The following is an 18,330-nucleotide window of genomic DNA, read 5'->3' as shown; positions in this document are numbered from 1 at the left end:
AGATCGAGATCAACGGATTGCTCATTATCACTCATGGTTGATGTTGTCGTTATCTTTAAAGAAAGAGAACAACAATGAGATGTTGCAGAGTAAGAGACAAATCTCAGAGACTATAATAGTAAAATTGTTTAACAAGAGTAACATTTTGCAGCTAGTATTTAGCCATGTCCAGCGATGCTGAGGAGGTGAGGCCTATGTCCAAGTTTTCAGTGAACAGGACTAATCTCTTCTTAACCTTGGATAAGCCTCACCGACTCTGTGTCCCCTGCTCATACTTAAATGTAAAGGGGCAGATTTATGTTAACTGGCGCATCTCCAGGGATGCACCAGTTAACGTGCACCGCTGCTCTGCCACCCATGGTGTGCCGCATTTACAATGTGGAGCACCATTGAGCAAAAACAGCACAGATGCGTCACGCATCTGTGCCGCAAAAGCGGCACATTGCAGGAATCACGTCGTAAGCGCGACATGTCTACTGCAATGCACAGGGGCAAACCACACATTGCATGGTGCATCACTCCTTATGCCTGTTTCAAACAGGCGTAAGGATTTCATTCAGCAATGCCATAAAGCTGACTCAGTGAAATCTTCTAAATTTCACTGTGTTAGTTTTACAGGGCTTTCATGCAAATGAATGCCCAGCCTGCAACAAAACGCCTATATGAAACCTGACGCAGGTTTCATGTGTCACAGGACTTTACACCGTGACACATCTGCCTAGATGCATCAAGTTGTAAATATGTCGCAACATAACGCATCTTTTGCGCCGCACAGCAAAAGTGACGCACAGCGGCGCAAAAGAGGCACACGGCTATCATAAATCTGTCCCTAACATTTTAAATGATTGATTCAGGATGACGATAAGGTGTGGCCTATCCAGAGATTTGTTTGAGGTGAGGCCTACTCAGGGTTGCAGATGAAATTTAGGCTTGTTGAAGAGTACAGAGGAGATAATACATGTGCAGGCCTACCAATGAAGTGAGTCATGTCCACTTCACTCTTGAACAAAGGCCAGACCTCTTCTGTGTCTGTGGACAGGCCTAAACCTCATCTGCACAATGTCATTCGTAAAGTTAGGAAACACAGGTGATGTAATTGAAAAATGTGGAATTTCTTTTCCTCATTTCACAATCACATCACCTGTGTTTCCATTGCTTAGGTATCTCATTGTGCAGATGCAGTCTAGCATATCAAAGAGTACACAGAAGGTGAGCACTGTATACAACAATTTTGACATTTACAGAAGATTCAGCTTCTCCATGCCCCCTACACAGTCCTAAATGTTTACAGTTTAAACGGACGGTATGTTGTTGGAGATGAAGTGAGGCCTGTCTTGCAACATGGTGCATCTTTTGCATCACTGCTGCATTGGTTTCATGTGACACAGGACTTTACAGCATGACACATCTGCCTAGATGCATCAAGTTGTAAATATGTCGCAACATAGCAAATCTTTTGCACCGCCGCTGCGTCACAAAAGTGACGCACAGCGGCGCAAAAGAGGCACACGGCTATCATAAATCTGTCCCTAACATTTTAAATGATTGATTCAGGATGACGATATGGTTGGCCTATGCAGAGGTTTGTTTGAGGTGAGGCCTACTCAGGGTTGCAGATGAAATTTAGGCTTGTTGAAGAGTACAGAGGAGATAATACATGTGCAGGCCTACCAATGAAGTGAGTCATGTCCACTTCACTCTTGAACAAAGGCCAGACCTCTTCTGTGTCTGTGGACAGGCCTAAACCTCATCTGCACAATGTCATTCGTAAAGTTAGGAAACACAGGTGATGTAATTGAAAAATGTGGAATTTCTTTTCATCATTTCACAATCACATCACCTGTGTTTCCTTTGCTTAGGTATCTCATTGTGCAGATGGAGTCTAGCATATCAAAGAGTACACAGAAGTTGAGCACTGTATACAACAATTTTGACATTTACAGAAGATTCAGCTTCTCCATGCCCCCTACACAGTCCTAAATGTTTACAGTTTAAACTGACGGTATCTTGTTGGAGATGAAGTGAGGCCTGTCTTGCAACATGGTGCATCTTTTGCATCACTACTGCATCGGTTTCATGTGGCACAGGACTTTACAGCATGACACATCTGCCTAGATGCATCAAGTTGTAAATATGTCGCCACATAGCAAATCTTTTGCACCGCCGCTGCGTCACAAAAGTGACGCACAGCGGCGCAAAAGAGGCACACGGCTATCATAAATCTGTCCCTAACATTTTAAATGATTGATTCAGGATGACAATAAGGTGTGGCCTATTCAGAGGTTTGTTTGAGGTGAGGCCTACTCAGGGTTGCAGATGAAATTTAAGCTTGTTGAAGAGTACAGAGGAGATAATACATATGCAGGCCTACCAATGAAGTAAGTCATGTCCACTTTCATTTCCATTTTCCAATCTTTATTTCGGCCATTTGGCCATAAAAGATAAACAATAAAACATATACAATCACAGTAAATCAACAAGTATAATCAATCAGTGCACACTTAGGCAATAAAACCTTGGAAATACGTTTTACTAAAAATGTCTAAAAACTATGAATCTTAAAATTAAGATTAAGAGGGAACCTGCGTCTTTAAAATACGGTTGCGAGTGTGCCAGACATTGATAAGAAATGTTGCCAGTGCGAACACAGTTGGGCCTGTAACATCAGATTTTAAAATCCTATACATTGGGGCATACTCCCTACAACCCATGTTTCTAATCAATGGAAGGAGCCAGTATTTCCTCGCGACTCTGTAAGCTGGGCAAAAGAGGACCACATGTAAATCAGTTTCCTCCGCAGCATCACAGACCGGACACTGCTTGGTGGTGGGAGGCGATGACCAGGAGCTGGTAAAGGATCGAAGAGGCAGTGTGCCATATCTCCATTGGAGAAACAGCTTCCTGGCCAGCACAGGGGAAATGGCATCTAGAGCCCCCTCAAACCTATATAAGTCCTTAGTTTGTGCAAATACAGAGGACCCTTCCCCCTGACTATCTAGGGCCCTAGCCAATTTTAATTCATGGTATACATTGGCCAGGGATCTTTTAGAAATGTTTAGTGTGGCATTAGCAGGATCAGTCCATAGGTCAGAGAACCCCATTTCCATAAAAGTGTTTTGGATGTATTTAATCCAGGGGATCCGAAGCGCTTTCGGGTGGGTCAATATCTCCGTCAATTCTGCCCTATAAGCTGCGAGATCATTGCTACTCCACAGCCTACGCCAGAAGGCTATGGGTCTCAAACCTATTTCATCAGCTATTGGTCGTAGACCCAGATCCAGCCTCAGGGGGAGGAGCGGGGTGCTGGGCGGAAGTGCCACTATCTGTCTGATAAAACTATTCTCCGTTAGGGTCAGACTACGACAGGGTGTGTGTCCCCACAGTTCCGCCCCATAGATGGTTGCACCCCTGGCCTGTACCTTGTAAATCTGGATCAAAGACCCCAGCGGACGGTACGAGGAGCCATTCATTATCCGTGCGATACCCCCTGTACAAAAGTGACGCACAGTGGCGCAAAAGAGGCACACGGCTATCATAAATCTGTCCCTAACATTTTAAATGATTGATTCAGGATGACAATAAGGTGTGGCCTATTCAGAGGTTTGTTTGAGGTGAGGCCTACTCAGGGTTGCAGATGAAATTTAAGCTTGTTGAAGAGTACAGAGGAGATAATACATGTGCAGGCCTACCAATGAAGTAAGTCATGTCCACTTCACTCTTGAACAAAGGCCAGACCTCTTCTGTGTCCGTGGACAGGCCTAAACCTCATCTGCACAATGTGATTCGTAAAGTTAGGAAACACAGGTGATGTAATTGAAAAATGTGGAATTTCTTTTGCTCATTTCACAATCACATCACCTGTGTTTCCTTTGCTTAGATATCTCATTGTGCAGATGGAGTCTAGCATATCAAAGACTACGCAGAAGGTGAGCACTGTATGGAACATGGCTATGTAACTCAAAGAATCAAAATCTAAATTTGCCAAGCACAGATGGGGACGTATTTACAAGGACCTTGCACCACGGGGAAATGTCTTAAATTAAAATGGGAAAAATAACATCAAAGGGACTCAAAGGCCTTGTAAATATGCCCCAAGCAACCTATGAAACTCTAGCAGTACATATCAAGAAACCTAATTGATTTCAAAAAACGTTTTTAAACAAATGATGTAAAGCAATTATATACCTACATTCATGGGGAAGTGACTTAAAATGCTCTAAGACACATGAAAGCGTTTATTTAAGGCCCTTGCACCATTTTTACGTCACTTTTAACATGGCTATGTAACTCAAAGAATGAAAATCTAAATTTGCAAAGCACACATGGGGGCGTATTTACAAGGACCTTCCACCACGGGGAAATGTCTTTAATTAAAATGGGAAAAATAACATCAAAGGGACTCAAATGCCTTTTAAATATACCCCAAGCAACCTATGAAACTCTAGCAGTACATATCAAGAAACCTAATTGATTTCAAAAAACGTTTTTAAACACATCATGTACATCAATTATATACCTACATTCAAGGGGAAATGACTTAAAATGCCCTAAGACACATGAAAGCGTTTTTTTAAGGCCCTTGCACCATTTTTGCGTCACTTTTAACATGGCTATGTAACTCAAATAATCAAAATCTAAATTTGCCAAGCACAGATGGGGGCGTATTTACAAGGACCTTGCACCACGGGGAAAAGTCTTAAATTAAAATGGGAAAAATAACATCAGAGAGACTCAAAAGCCTTATAAATATGCCCCAAGCAACCTATGAAACTCTAGCAGTACATATCAAGAAACCTAATTGACTTCAAAAAACGTTTTTAAACACATCATGTAAGGCAATTATTCAACCTCATTCATGGGGAAGTGAGTTAAAATGCCCTAAGACACATGAAAGCGTATTTTGAAGGCCCTTGCACCATTTTTGCGTCACTTTTAACATGGCTATGTAACTCAAAGAAACAAAATCTATTTGTAAAACACTTGACACAAAGCAAAATTTTAAATACACAACTTTCTTCATAATTTTCTCCCTAAAGCATACTATTCTCTATATAAATTAAATGAATCTTTTCTCACCTTAGCAAATACTTTATGAGTTTCAAAACAGTCTCAGACACACACCAATTTGTCTTCAGCAGAACAAAGGGTATGCACTCCAGAGGCTGCAGCCAAAAAAAGCACAGAAATTCTGTAATTCATCACACATATCTCTCATGTCACCCAATCAAAACTCTTCCCTCACTTTTTTCAAATCAACACCCTTCCCCCCTCTGCCCTTTCTGCCTTTTTTGCATAGCAACCACCTCCTGAAAGACCTCTCATGTTTGCAACTTCACACAACAATGTTTCAATTGAACTCTGAACTCTCAGTACACCTGCGTATCCAGTGCAATCTTTCATAAAATGATTTTTTCTTGACCATTCAAATTACATCTTTCAAAGAACTCATCCATGCACCCTAACTTTCTGTTTCCAGCAATCAAAATCCACCAATCACTGCTACTGATTCATTAGCACAGAAACTCCACAGTTCTTTTCATTATAAACTCTTATTTTTTCAACTGCCATTTCATTGCCACACTTCATCTGACTGCAGCAGAACCTTCTCTCACCATATTTTCTGTCTGGATTGTTGGACATAGTTATATCCACTGGGCTCAAAGGTTTGCTGATAACAGAAATTTACACAACCTCAATTTACAAAATGTGGAAATCAAGTGGATTGGCCACAGAGGATTAAAATGTCACCAATTGATACCATTGGTGAAAACCTTTTTGCATTTGCCAAAACCTGACCTGTTAATTGTGCACTGTGGAGGAAATGACTTGGGCACTTTGACTGGGGTAGGTCTGGAAATGCTTTTAAAGGACACCTTTCACCAATTGATGGCACTTTTTCCTCAAACTGCCTTGGTATATTCAAATATATGCCAAAGACAGAAATGGAGGTGGTCGAAACAATTTTGTCCACAAATTGAGAAATCGAGGAAGCATGTAAATAAGTCTGTTTTAGCTTACATGAGAGACCATGGAATGGGCTCCATCTACAACAATAACTTGCGTTACTACATGCAAGATATCTACAGAGCAGATGGAGTTCACTTCTCAGATGAGGGGAACAGAATTTTCATCCTGAATTTAAGACTCTGCATTTGTACCTACTTGTAGGTACCTAAATCAGCCACAGGACCCAAAAGCTCTTTTCAGAGCTACCCTACATCTGATCACTCACAATTATTATTTTACTCTAACTTTTTTCACTAATTTTCACCAAAGTACGCTCCCCGGAGCGCTACCCGGTACGCGCACCGGACGCTAACCACGCGAAAATTTAAAAAAAAATGTGTTTTTTTCGCACATATGGGCCTCCTCAACTACCCTCAGAAAACCTGGGGGGTCAGGATACGTGTACCTTGCCCCCTTCTACCCATTCTGATCATTATTTGCCCTCCATCTTGTATCTCAATTATACCGAAACACAAAATGGAGGACTCCCGTAACGCTGCCGGTTCGCGTACCGGGGCGCGCACCGGGAAGCGCTCGCTCAAAAAAGGTGGGAAAATAATATACAGAAAAACCACTGGAGACACTTTCACCAAATATAGATTAGCTCATACTACATACCAATCCCTACCATTTTCACAAATTTGGTTGGAATTCCATTTAACCATTTAGCCTGTAGACCTCTCTAAATACCCTGAGGTAAATTACTTCACAAAACACATCTGAAGTGTTGGAATTGACAACCAATTAAAATGTTACTTTCATTTTCTACTTTTTTTTACCTGACATTTGATTGGTTATGTACCTGAATATATATAAAAAAAAGAGAGAGAAACACAGCCATTTTGACTACTACTTCCTGAACTACATTCCAAGATCATTTTCACTCACAACTTAAACTTGTTTTTAAAAGGTAAGATATTATTTTATAAATTTGAAAACATTTTCAGATATTTATATACTATCCCTCTGTAAGAGTTAGACATTGAGAAAGGCTTGTTTATTATAATTATGGATTGATTTAGGTTTCTGTGGTATAATTATGAATTTACTTAGGCTTTTTCACAGGCACTTTTTAATAGTACTACTTCACGCCTCAAAAGTACCTGTCTGAACTTAAACCCAACAGTGCCCTATCTCTACTGATATATTTATTTTTTATTCAAATTTCAGCACAAAAATGCAAGGAGAACAGAACGTTTCCTTTGAAATTGTCCTAGAGATGAACAATGAGGAAATCATTGAACCCATTGACTTGGAATTCATGGATGAATCACGAGACCATGAACTTCTACAATGTGTAGAATCTGTGGATTTCTTACTTCAATATGAGGACGGTCAAATGTGGGAAGTTATGTTCAGTCAAAAAGAAGACATATCGGACAGTCAAATGTTAGACGTTCTATTAAATTTTGAAAAAGAATCAGAAAAATAAAATTATATTTAATATTAAAAAATTGTTTGAGTCTTTAATCATTTTTATATGTAACTCATAAACTAGTACCAAATTGATTATAATGTAAAGTCAGACTTATAGTATACTGTGCACAATCCCAAAAATAAATGTATATTTAATAATCATAAATACTGCTACTTAAATAAAAAAAACAAAAAAAAACAACAAAAAGAACAATCAATAAACATACAATATTTCAAAATATCATAGTCTATCATTCTTTTTTCCTTATAGTACGCTCCCCAGACCGCTTCCCGGTGCGCGTACCGGGCGCTCCCCACGCAAAAAAAACAAATTTATTTTTTTGTTTTGCCCCGCGGGGCCCTTTTAAAGCCTCCACATCAAACCTAGGGGGTCAGGGAGGATCTACTATGCCCCCTTATGGTCATTTCCCCCTTTGTTTTGGCCTCCTCTTGTCTCTCGATCCTACCGAGAGACAAGATGGCGGCCGCTCCGGACTGTTTAGAATGTTGACAGACACCGGAGAGCCAATCAGCTTCGCTTCGCGAAGTTCCGTTACGCGTCAAGTACGCGAACCGGGGCGCTGCCCGGAGCGCGCTTACAGATATATATATTTTTTTAACGTTAATTTCTCAAAATCCACTGGAGCACATATATTGAGACCTAGCAAAGGCACATCGGACTAACAGTCCCTACAATTTTGCCAAGTTTCGTGCAAATCCATTCAGCCGTTCGGGCTAAAAGTGAGGCCAACCGCCCTATGGAAATTAACATGGGAAAAACGCGTTTTGAGACCCCCCTTTTTTCTCGGCCCCCCTTGACGAACCCCCCACACATTTTCAGGGGCTGCTTAGAAACAAAATGTTCCATTTTCCTGAAAATTTCAGCCAATTCGGTCCACAAACGCCAAAGTTATTAGACATAGAATTTTCAAAAATCCCATAGAGAAAAAATCCTAACTATATATACCTACTGGCGACCGCCAGTAGGTAATATTTATTTATATATATATATATATATATATATATATATATATATATATAGATATATGTATATCAATGTGCTTCGCGCTTTAGGAAGTCACTCAACAGCACCTTAGTGACATGCAGCTCCCCCTTATGCCTCGCATTTAAACATACTTGCCGACGCATTTCGGGGCACCAGCCCCTTCTTCTTGGGTAGCAAGGCATGCATTGAAAAGTGCATCTGTGTTCATTTGCTCATTTTATTCATTAAGTATGACACACCCCCAGTGGGCGTGTAACAATTGCCTTGTGGGATATATATATATATATATATATCCCCACACCAAATGACGTGGCACTCTGAGAAGGATATCATTTGGAAAAGTTTTATTTGAGAAAGCTCAACCGACGCGTTTCAGCCTCAACGGCTTTGCTCACGGTTAGGGAGTCCTTTCTTTGTTGCACCATTTTATACACCCACATGGTCTCAATGTGACATTGTGGGTAATGTAGTGCACAAGTTAAAATTCACAAAAATTCATGAAAGGAAGTAGTATATCAAATTATATCCTTCTCTGATTGCCGCATCATTTGGTGTGGAAAAAAAGAATTAAGGGTGTGGGTCCGACCCCTACGCCAAGCACCCGCTGTCAGTGTGCATCGGAAATTGTGGACCACTCTTGTGGAATATATATATATATATATATATATATATATATATATATCCACTCTATACTTCTGAACTCTCACTAACGGGTGCCAGCATTGTGCTAGTGGCCAGCACGTAAGTATATCATCCCAACAACAATCCACAAGGAACTGAAAAGGTGCACTCAGCTGGTTTCAGAGTTCATTTTATTAAACCAGACAGATGCGTTTCGCCTACTGCCTTTCTCAGTGCTGGTTCATTTATAAAGCTTTTACCATAGGCTGATTTAAAAGTTCCATTGTTCGCTCCCATTGGTGAAGTTGGTGGTATATATTATTTTGTGAAATGCAAGCAGTGAGGATGTAATGGCGATAAAGAAGGTTCCCCTGCACTGACCTCTGTTGTGAGGAACAACTGCCTCGAAACGCGTACGGTCAAAGGACTTCAAAACTGGGTAGAAAACTGCAATGTCTAAATAAATGTTTTGTAAACAACCTGCGAGTGGTGTGTGGCCTCAAATCCGAGTACTCTTGTAGCAGTACAAATCACGGCGGCTCCGGCCGTGGAGGGATCGCACTGCCTGGGAAATATCAACGGGACCGCCAGAGAGGAACTGTGCCTCTTTGATGTGGCACGAACAGGCGATAAATTAACACTGCAGGGCTCCATCCAGGAGCCTAATGGAAGGCTTTCAAAGTGTCCGGAAATAATGTGCAGAAACCACAACCCACTGGAAGGTAAAAATTGAGCCTTAATGACTACATCACCCAAAATGCATCATGGCAAATGGACGCTATTTAAAGCAGGCACACCGGAGGCCAATTATTTTGTGAAATGCAAGCAATGAGGATGTAATGGCGATAAAGAAGGTTCCCCTGCACCGACCTCTGATGAGAGGAACAACTGCCTCGAAACGCGTAAGGTCAAAGGACTTCAAAACTGGGCGGAAAACGGCAATGTCTAAATAAATGTTTTGTAAACAACCTGCGAGTGGTGTGCGGCCTCAAATCCGAGTACCCTTGTAGCAATATATATATGGTCCAGTAGAAGGCTAGGAGTAGCCGAAACGCGTAGACCGTTAGCTGATGCACCTTATTTTTCACATGGTGTGTGAATAAAATATATTAAAAAACTAACCTGTTGCAGTGCCGTGACTCCGTCCATGTAGAGTTGTGGTGAGGAGAGACAAAGTGGATATATATATATATATATATATATATATATATATATATATATATATATATATATATATATATATATATATATGTATGTATATATATATATATATATTTATGTATATATATATATATTACCTACTGGCGGTCGCCAGTAGGTATATATAGTTAGGATTTTTTCTCTATGGGTTTTTTGAAAATTCTATGTCTAATAACTTTGGCGTTTGTGGACGGAATTGGCTGAAATTTTCAGGAAAATGGCACATTTTGTTTCTGAGCAGCCCTTGAAAATTTGGGGGGGGTTCGTCCAGTGGGGGCCGAGAAAAAAGGGGGGTCCCAAAACGTGTTTTTAACATTGAGTTTTCCATAGGGCGGTTGGCCTCACTTTTAGCCCGAACGGCTGAATGGATTTGCACGAAACTTGGCAAAATTGTAGGGACTGGTAGCCCGATGTGCCTTTTGTAGGTCTCAATATATGTGCTCCAGTGGATTTTGAGAAATTAACGTTTAAAAAAAGATATATATCTGTAACAGCGGACCGGGCAGCGCACTGGTTCGCGGACTTTTCGCGCAACGGAGCTTTGTGAAGCGAAGCTGATTGGTTCTCCGGCGTCTGTCAACATTCCAAACAGTCCGTAGCGGCCGCCATCTTGTCTCTCGGTAGGATCGAGAGACAAGAGGAGGTCAAAACAAAGGGGGAAATAACTATAAGGGGGCATAGTAGATCCTCGCTGACCCCCTAGGTTTGATGTGGAGGTTTTAAAAGGGCCCCGCGGGGCAAAAAATAATAATAATAATAATAATTGAACGGCTGAATGGATTTGCACGAAACTTGGCAAAATATTAGGGACTGGTAGCCCGATGTGCCTTTGCTAGGTCTCAATATATGTGCTCCAGTGGATTTTGAGAAATTAACGTTCAAAAAAAGATATATATCTGTAACAGCGCTCCGCTTCGCGAAACGGAGGTTTGCGAAGCTGATTGGTCATTCTGTCACTGGGCTATAGTTGGGCTACATCTGGCTGATATTTGGGCTACATTTGTTTTTTTGTGTGTCTGGCGGCCATCTTTGGGCTACATTGGGCTACATTGGGCTTCATTGGGCTACATTCGGCTAATTAGCAAATAGCTCATCGCAAACTAGGAATGGTAAAGAATCGCTATTTATTCCTTAAAGTTCGCTATGTAGGAAATGCAAATAACTTTGATGATACATATGGCGGTTCATCTCTAACAAGATAAGAAGCATAGGGATACATTTATGATGACTGGCGCATCACCAGGGATGTGTTAGTCATTCTGTGCCGCTGTTCCGTCACCTATGGTGTGCTGCATTTACAATGCGGCGCATCATGGGGCAAAAACAGCACAGATGCGTGATGTATCTGTGCCGTAAAGGTGGCGCATTGCTGGAGTTGTATCGCAAGTGTGATGAAGCTCCAGCAAGGGTCGGGGGTGCCCCTGTCGCAGGGTTTCTGTTCTCACACAGAACTGTGGACAGAGGATTGGAACCTCGGCGAATGCATTGCTGGAGTTGTATCGCAAGTGTGATGAAGCTCCAGCAAGGGTCGGGGGTGCCCCTGTCGCAGGGTTTCTGTTCTCACACAGAACTGTGGACAGAGGATTGGAACCTCGGCGAATTAGGGTGTCCCAAAACTCACGTTAGTAATCAAAAACTATTTAGCAAGCTAGGTACAGTGTCACATTGGATATAACAAACTCTCAATGTTTAGACAATCCAGAATATGAACTTATAGTACCTCAGGATACGTGGAACTCATGAACAGTCGGTCGTTATAGATTTCTTAGAAACCAGAACATGGAGTTAAGAAGAACAGATGTGTATTTGAAATGTTTATTTACTAATGCCGTCTTCTCAGGCGTAGTACCTTAGATAATAAAAGTACACATATTATCAGTAGCAAAATTACCAGCATAGTTACTAGTACATAAAAAGTGAATGGTGATAGTATGTTAACATGCTGTAAATGAATAAGAGTTAGCAACACTTATAAGCAGCCGCGGGCCGTGGAGGGAGTTACGGTGAGGCAGGGAGGCGGGGAGGGGGAGAAGCAGGGTGGAGAATACAAGTACACATATTATCAGTAGCAAAATTACCAGCATAGTTACTAGTACATAAAAAGCGAATGGTGACAGTATGTTAACATGCTGTAAATGAATAAGAGTTAGCAACACTTATAAGCAGCCGCGGGCCGTGGAGGGAGTTACGGTGGGGCAGGGAGGCGGGGAGGGGGAGGGGCAAGGTAGAGAGGGCTCCACCCTGCTTCTCCCCCTCCCCGCCTCCCTGCCCCATCGTAACTCCCTCCACGGCCCGCGGCTGCTTATATCTCACCCTCCCTAATACACATATTATATTATTTGCTAAGAAGGTCTCTTTGTGTTGGTTTAGGGCGTGCCCATACTTTAGTGTCTTAGATTTGAAGGAATCACATCAGCATACACCAGCTCTCTCTTCATGTGAACCGCATCAACTGTTGTGTATGTGTGTTCGGCAAAGCAATATAAAACCCGCCTCATGCCCAGAATTGGCAGAAGTTGCACTTATGTTATGAGTATGAAGTCGTGGAGATCAGACCTCATAACAATTCTGTATCGTGTTGTTCTTGAAACTTTAGCACTCGCTGTACAGATATAGTTTAACAAGTAAAGCAGATAGTAGACCAATAACATATTATTCTCATGTAAACCACGATGAACTACTAGGTGGAAAGCTAAAGCAACAACTAAGTGTCGTGTGCAGAAGTTGCAAAAAAGGAAAAATGGCGTTTAAACCGGTAATGAGCCCATGCTAACTTAACACGGTGTAAAGATATCCAGGACCTAGATGACACCTCCTCATGATCCGGAAACGAACTGAATAAGATAATAGAAGTGCCATCTCATGAGAGCAGATTGCAAGTTTATATGTGGACGGTCCGCAAGGTAAAGCATTAAAAACTAGGAAAATTTAATGCTAAAGAAAAATAAAACAGCCAAGTACTTTATCGAGTCTTAAGCCAATAGGCAAGGTAAATAATAAAAACTTGACAAATAAGTCAATGAATTGTCAATGAAATGCTAGTACTCAGCATATCAAACATGAAAAAGGTCTATGACATAACTGTATATGCAAAATAAGCTGCAACAGCCTCCAATAGGAAGTCACCGTCTTCATCCGAAAACAGTTCAGCCATCCAATTTAAAAGCGGAAAAGAACATACGTGCTCTCCCAGCACCGGATCCTCTATCACCATCAGAGGACAGCTCGGTGGGTTTTCAAGAAAGCTCTGTTCCAAGAAAGACTGTGCTGCCGCCAGTAAATTCCAGGGACCAAGTAGTCCATGCATCAATGCCACAGCCATAATCCTTTCGCCAGGACAAACCAACTCGTGAGTAATGATAGGAGTCATCAGCTGATTAAAGTCGACGTCAGGAGAAACCGGTCCGCAGAGACACAAATCAATGGCCCAATCGAAATCACAGGTCAGGCAGTGAAATACAGGCTGGACACAGGTGAAGTAGGAGAACCGAAAAGATAATCCATATGCCGTGCTTAATATCGCCAACGGCATTGTGTCATAATATTCTAGCATGCGATTGCGGAACAGTGTCAGCAGCTGCAGGGTCGGAGGTTGCATAGGAGGGACATCCATATTTAAAAATGTAAAAAAGCACAAGAGCGTCCGCTGGTAATGCAAGTAAAAATGCCAATCCACGAACCAGAGTGCAGAAAATACAATGAAAGGAAGCAGGGATGACTCCAAAGATTTTCTCAAATGAAGTCACGAGACCACTGGTAACAACTTTAAAAAAGTGTGCCAGGGATTTTGTGGAGGATGCGTTAAAGATAGTCGGAAACATGTTGCTGAAATTGAAAGGAAAACCTGTGTACGGGTGTTCGCTATGTGAAGTACGAAAGTTTCACGGGCCGAACTCAAGGCCACCTCTCTCTGAGACAAAAGAGCTCTTATTCTTGCCATGCCGTTGAAACGTGTCCCAAGGTTTGTATTTGTGGCCAGATTGAAAACTCCCTATGTTCATGTGTGGGAGGAAATAGAACATTTCTGCAGCAAATAACCCGTTCACTTACTGTTACGATAAAAGGAATACTTTTAATTAACTCAGAACAATCTTCATTATTGAGCATCAAATAACTACCATTTTCCAACAACTTGAACGTGGGGATGATAGCAGGAACTGGCGTGCCTTGCAACACGCAAGCCATATTTGGTCGGTGTTTGTTGCATGAATCGTGTAACTGTATGTGCCTACACATTAGTGAATGATCTGGCGTCTCAGTGCATTCCTCTCCATTCAGATAAACTTCTTGATCATCTTTGAAACATCTGTATGTGTATGGAAGCGACCAGACCTCATGAAGAAAAGCACTACCTAAAGGTTCATAACGACCTATTGGTATATATTTCATACAATTTGAAAACTTATATAAAGCAAAAGGCAGCGTTATTAAACCGTGGATAAGGCATGTTGCCAAAAAACCCGCAATCCTCTGCTGATGATGTCACTGAGCATGTCATGAATGATGTAATATGTGACATCATCAGCAGTGGATTACGGGTAATGGTATCTCTAGTTTACTCCCCTATAGCTGTCTTTCTTTTAACATAAGTGTGTGTTTCCTTCCCTTATACTTACTGTTTTTGGTTCGCTTCCAGTTCGCGTACCAGCGAGCGAACTAGGAAGCGAACTAAGAGAAATAGAGGTTGGCACAGTTCCAAATATTGTACCAATTTTTTAATAACGGGGAGGTAGTTCTGAAAAGAACTTTTTTTTTTATTTTTCTGAACATTTTTTTACTGTTTTTGAATTTTTCGGAACAGTTTTATATTTTTTGGGGTTTTTCTTGGAGGGGGCAATGAAAACGATTCATTGTAAAGGGCTCAACAGGAGCAACAAAACAAAAAAAAGAAGTATTTATTATTTTGGGCGTTTCGGACAAACTTGCATATGATAGTCAATAGCTCTGTTGATCAGAGTGATGCTTTTTTCTCCGTAGGAAATGAATCCATCGCAAAATGCGCAGGTGTGTTTTACATCACCAAATCTCATTTGTATATTTGGCACCATCTCCCTGCCCTCTGGTCCCGTTACTTCCGGTACAACAGATCTTCTGGCCATAATAGGGAGATTATCTAGGTCGTTCCGAAACTGTGCAGCACTGTAGTTGTTAGGATGCCACCTAGTCATATGGCGATGCATTGTGTAGTTTCCGAAACTGTATTTTTTGTCGGTCCCTCTGGACAGTCTATCTTGACATATAAGGCAAGTTACGTATCTTGCATTTACCTTTTTCTGACCTTTGGGAATTTTAAAGAATTGCCAAATGAAGTTTTCTTTCCGGTGAGACGTCCTGGGCTGCTCAGGCAAAAACTGCCTCTCTTCGTGCTCGTCCTCCTGTTCCTCTTCTTCTTCTTCTTGTTGAATTACAACTTGAGCAGGTGGTCCACTCTTCCTTGGATGTGGTGGAGGTGGTGGGGAAGCACCAGCTGAAGCTACTAAAGAAGCCATTGCTCAGTGATCACAAAGGGTCTTTCTCTCACAATGATGAAAGTCAGAGTGAGGAAAGAAGGAGGGATTTTCATCATTTGGGAAAAACAAGAGTTCTCAACCAATCAAAAGTGTTCATTTTAGATTATATGACCTAGTCTTACATCATTAGGAAACCAAAAGTGAAATGAACCAATGAAAAGTGTTAATACCAAGTCACATGACTTGCTGTGTTTACGTTAAGCGCTTTGCAGGGCCTCCCGGTTTGCTTCCAGAAACCTGCGCTTTGCGACTCGCTTCGCGTACCAGTTCGCTAACGTAGCACGTCATATGACGTATCACGCGACAACGTGAAACGTCATGCGGACGGGAGGCGTCACGATGTTGTTTTCTAACGCGGCACTTGCGGTAAAGAAACGTTTACCGGCTCGCGGTCTATTTCGCGGCATCAAGGTCAGCTAACGGGAAGCTTCCCGATTCGCGAAGCGGGAACGAAGAAAAAAAAATATTTAAAAAAAAAATTATTCATAAACATATAAAATATATTTTTGGATTTAAAGAAGAATACATTTTACAGCTACAGATATTAGCTGTTAAAAAACCAATGAAATTCACAGAAAAAACCATAGGTTATAGACCATATATAGTTAGGAATTAGCATTTACAAAACCTTGAAAATTCACTGAAAAAACCATAGGTTATAGACCATATATAGTTAGGAATTAGCATTTAGAAAACCTTATTTTACTCACACAAAACCATTGAAATTCCATATATAGTTAGTTGCACTAACTATATATCGCGCACCCGCAATCCACTGCTGATGATGTCACATATTACATCATTCATGACATGGTCAGTGACATCACTGATGACATCACTGATGACATCTCAAATGACATCACTGATGACAACATCCAGTGACTGTATGTTTCTGTAAAGTTAAAATATGTCTTAGATATTGAAGAATGAGTGGATGTATAAGTGTCTGGATGAAGGATTTAGTAGGTGCGTGACTGACTGTATGAGTGAGTGATTAAATGTGTCTCACTGAATGCATGGGTTAGTGACTAAACTGTCTTAATTTGTGCATCATTATGTCTGTTGTGATGTAAACTGCTGCATGTGTTGATCATTAGCTATACGAGAGGCTATATGTGTTATTAATTGGTTGCCCAAGTATTTCTATGGGAGATTGAGTTTGTGTGGGGGTGGCTGGGAGGTGTGTGACTCTGTGCATAGATGTGTGAGCAGTTGATTCACTAGGTGTATGAGTTCAAGAGTGCATGTGGAAAAAGCTACATGGGCGGTTGACTGTGTGCATGAGTGTATTGATGAGTGAATGGATATCTCAATGCTACATGTCATAGTAAGTACATATGTAAAACACAGTACATGTGAGAGTTGGCATATATAAATAACTGTGCATGAGAGCCACTGAATGTGTGAGTGGCTGTATGGATCATTGTGAACTTGTATCAGGGATTGTATAAGAGAGTAAATATGTGTTAGTATATGTTTGAATAAGTAAGGTGTGTATAACTGTATAGTTGAGGAAATGGAGGTGAGATTGTTTCTTTGCATGACTGACTAGGTGTGTGAGTAACTCCATGGATGAGTGACAGTGTGTGAGTGTCTGTATACACTGAGTGTATCTAAGGTTATATTAGAGTCTGAAGAGGTTTATCGTATTAGCACAAGAATGATGTCAAATGAGATGTCATCAGTGATGTCATCAGTGATGTCATTCGAGATGTCATCAGTGATGTCATCAGTGATGTCACTGACCATGTCATGAATGATGTAATATGTGACATCATCAGCAGTGGATTGCGGGTACGCGATATATAGTTAGTGCAACTAACTATATATGGAATTTCAATGGTTTTGTGTGAGTAAAATAAGGTTTTCTAAATGCTAATTCCTAACTATATATGGTCTATAACCTATGGTTTTTTCAGTGAATATATATATATATATATATATATATTCACAGAAAAAACCATAGGTTATAGACCATATATAGTTAGGAATTAGCATTTACAAAACCTTGAAAGTTCACTGAAAAAACCACAGGTTATAGACCATATATAGTTAGGAATTAGCATTTAGAAAACCTTATTTTACTCACACAAAACCATTGAAATTCCATATATAGTTAGTTGCACTAACTATATATCGTGCACCCGCAATCCACTGCTGATGATGTCACATATTACATCATTCATGACATGGTCAGTGACATCACTGATGACATCACTGATGACATCTCAAATGACATCACTGATGAGATCACTGATGACATCATCCAGTGACTGTGTGTTTCTATAAAGTTTAAATATGTCTTACATATTGAAGAATGAGTGGATCTGTAAGTGTCTGCACGAAGGATTTAGTAGGTGCATGACTGACTGTATGAGTGAGTGATTAAATGTGTCTCACTGACTGCATGGGTTAGTGACTAAACTGTCTTAATTTGTGCATCATTATGTCTGTTGTTCTGTAAACTGCTGCATGTGTTGATCAGTAGCTATATGAGTAACTATATGGGTTATTGATTGATTGCCCAAGTATTTGTATGGGAGACTGAGTGTGTGTGTGGCTAGCTGGGAG

This window comes from Lissotriton helveticus, chromosome 2_1 (genome assembly GCF_964261635.1).
Source record: "Lissotriton helveticus chromosome 2_1, aLisHel1.1, whole genome shotgun sequence".
NCBI classification, from domain to species: Eukaryota; Metazoa; Chordata; class Amphibia; order Caudata; family Salamandridae; genus Lissotriton; species Lissotriton helveticus.
This window is presented reverse-complemented; position numbering follows the sequence as displayed.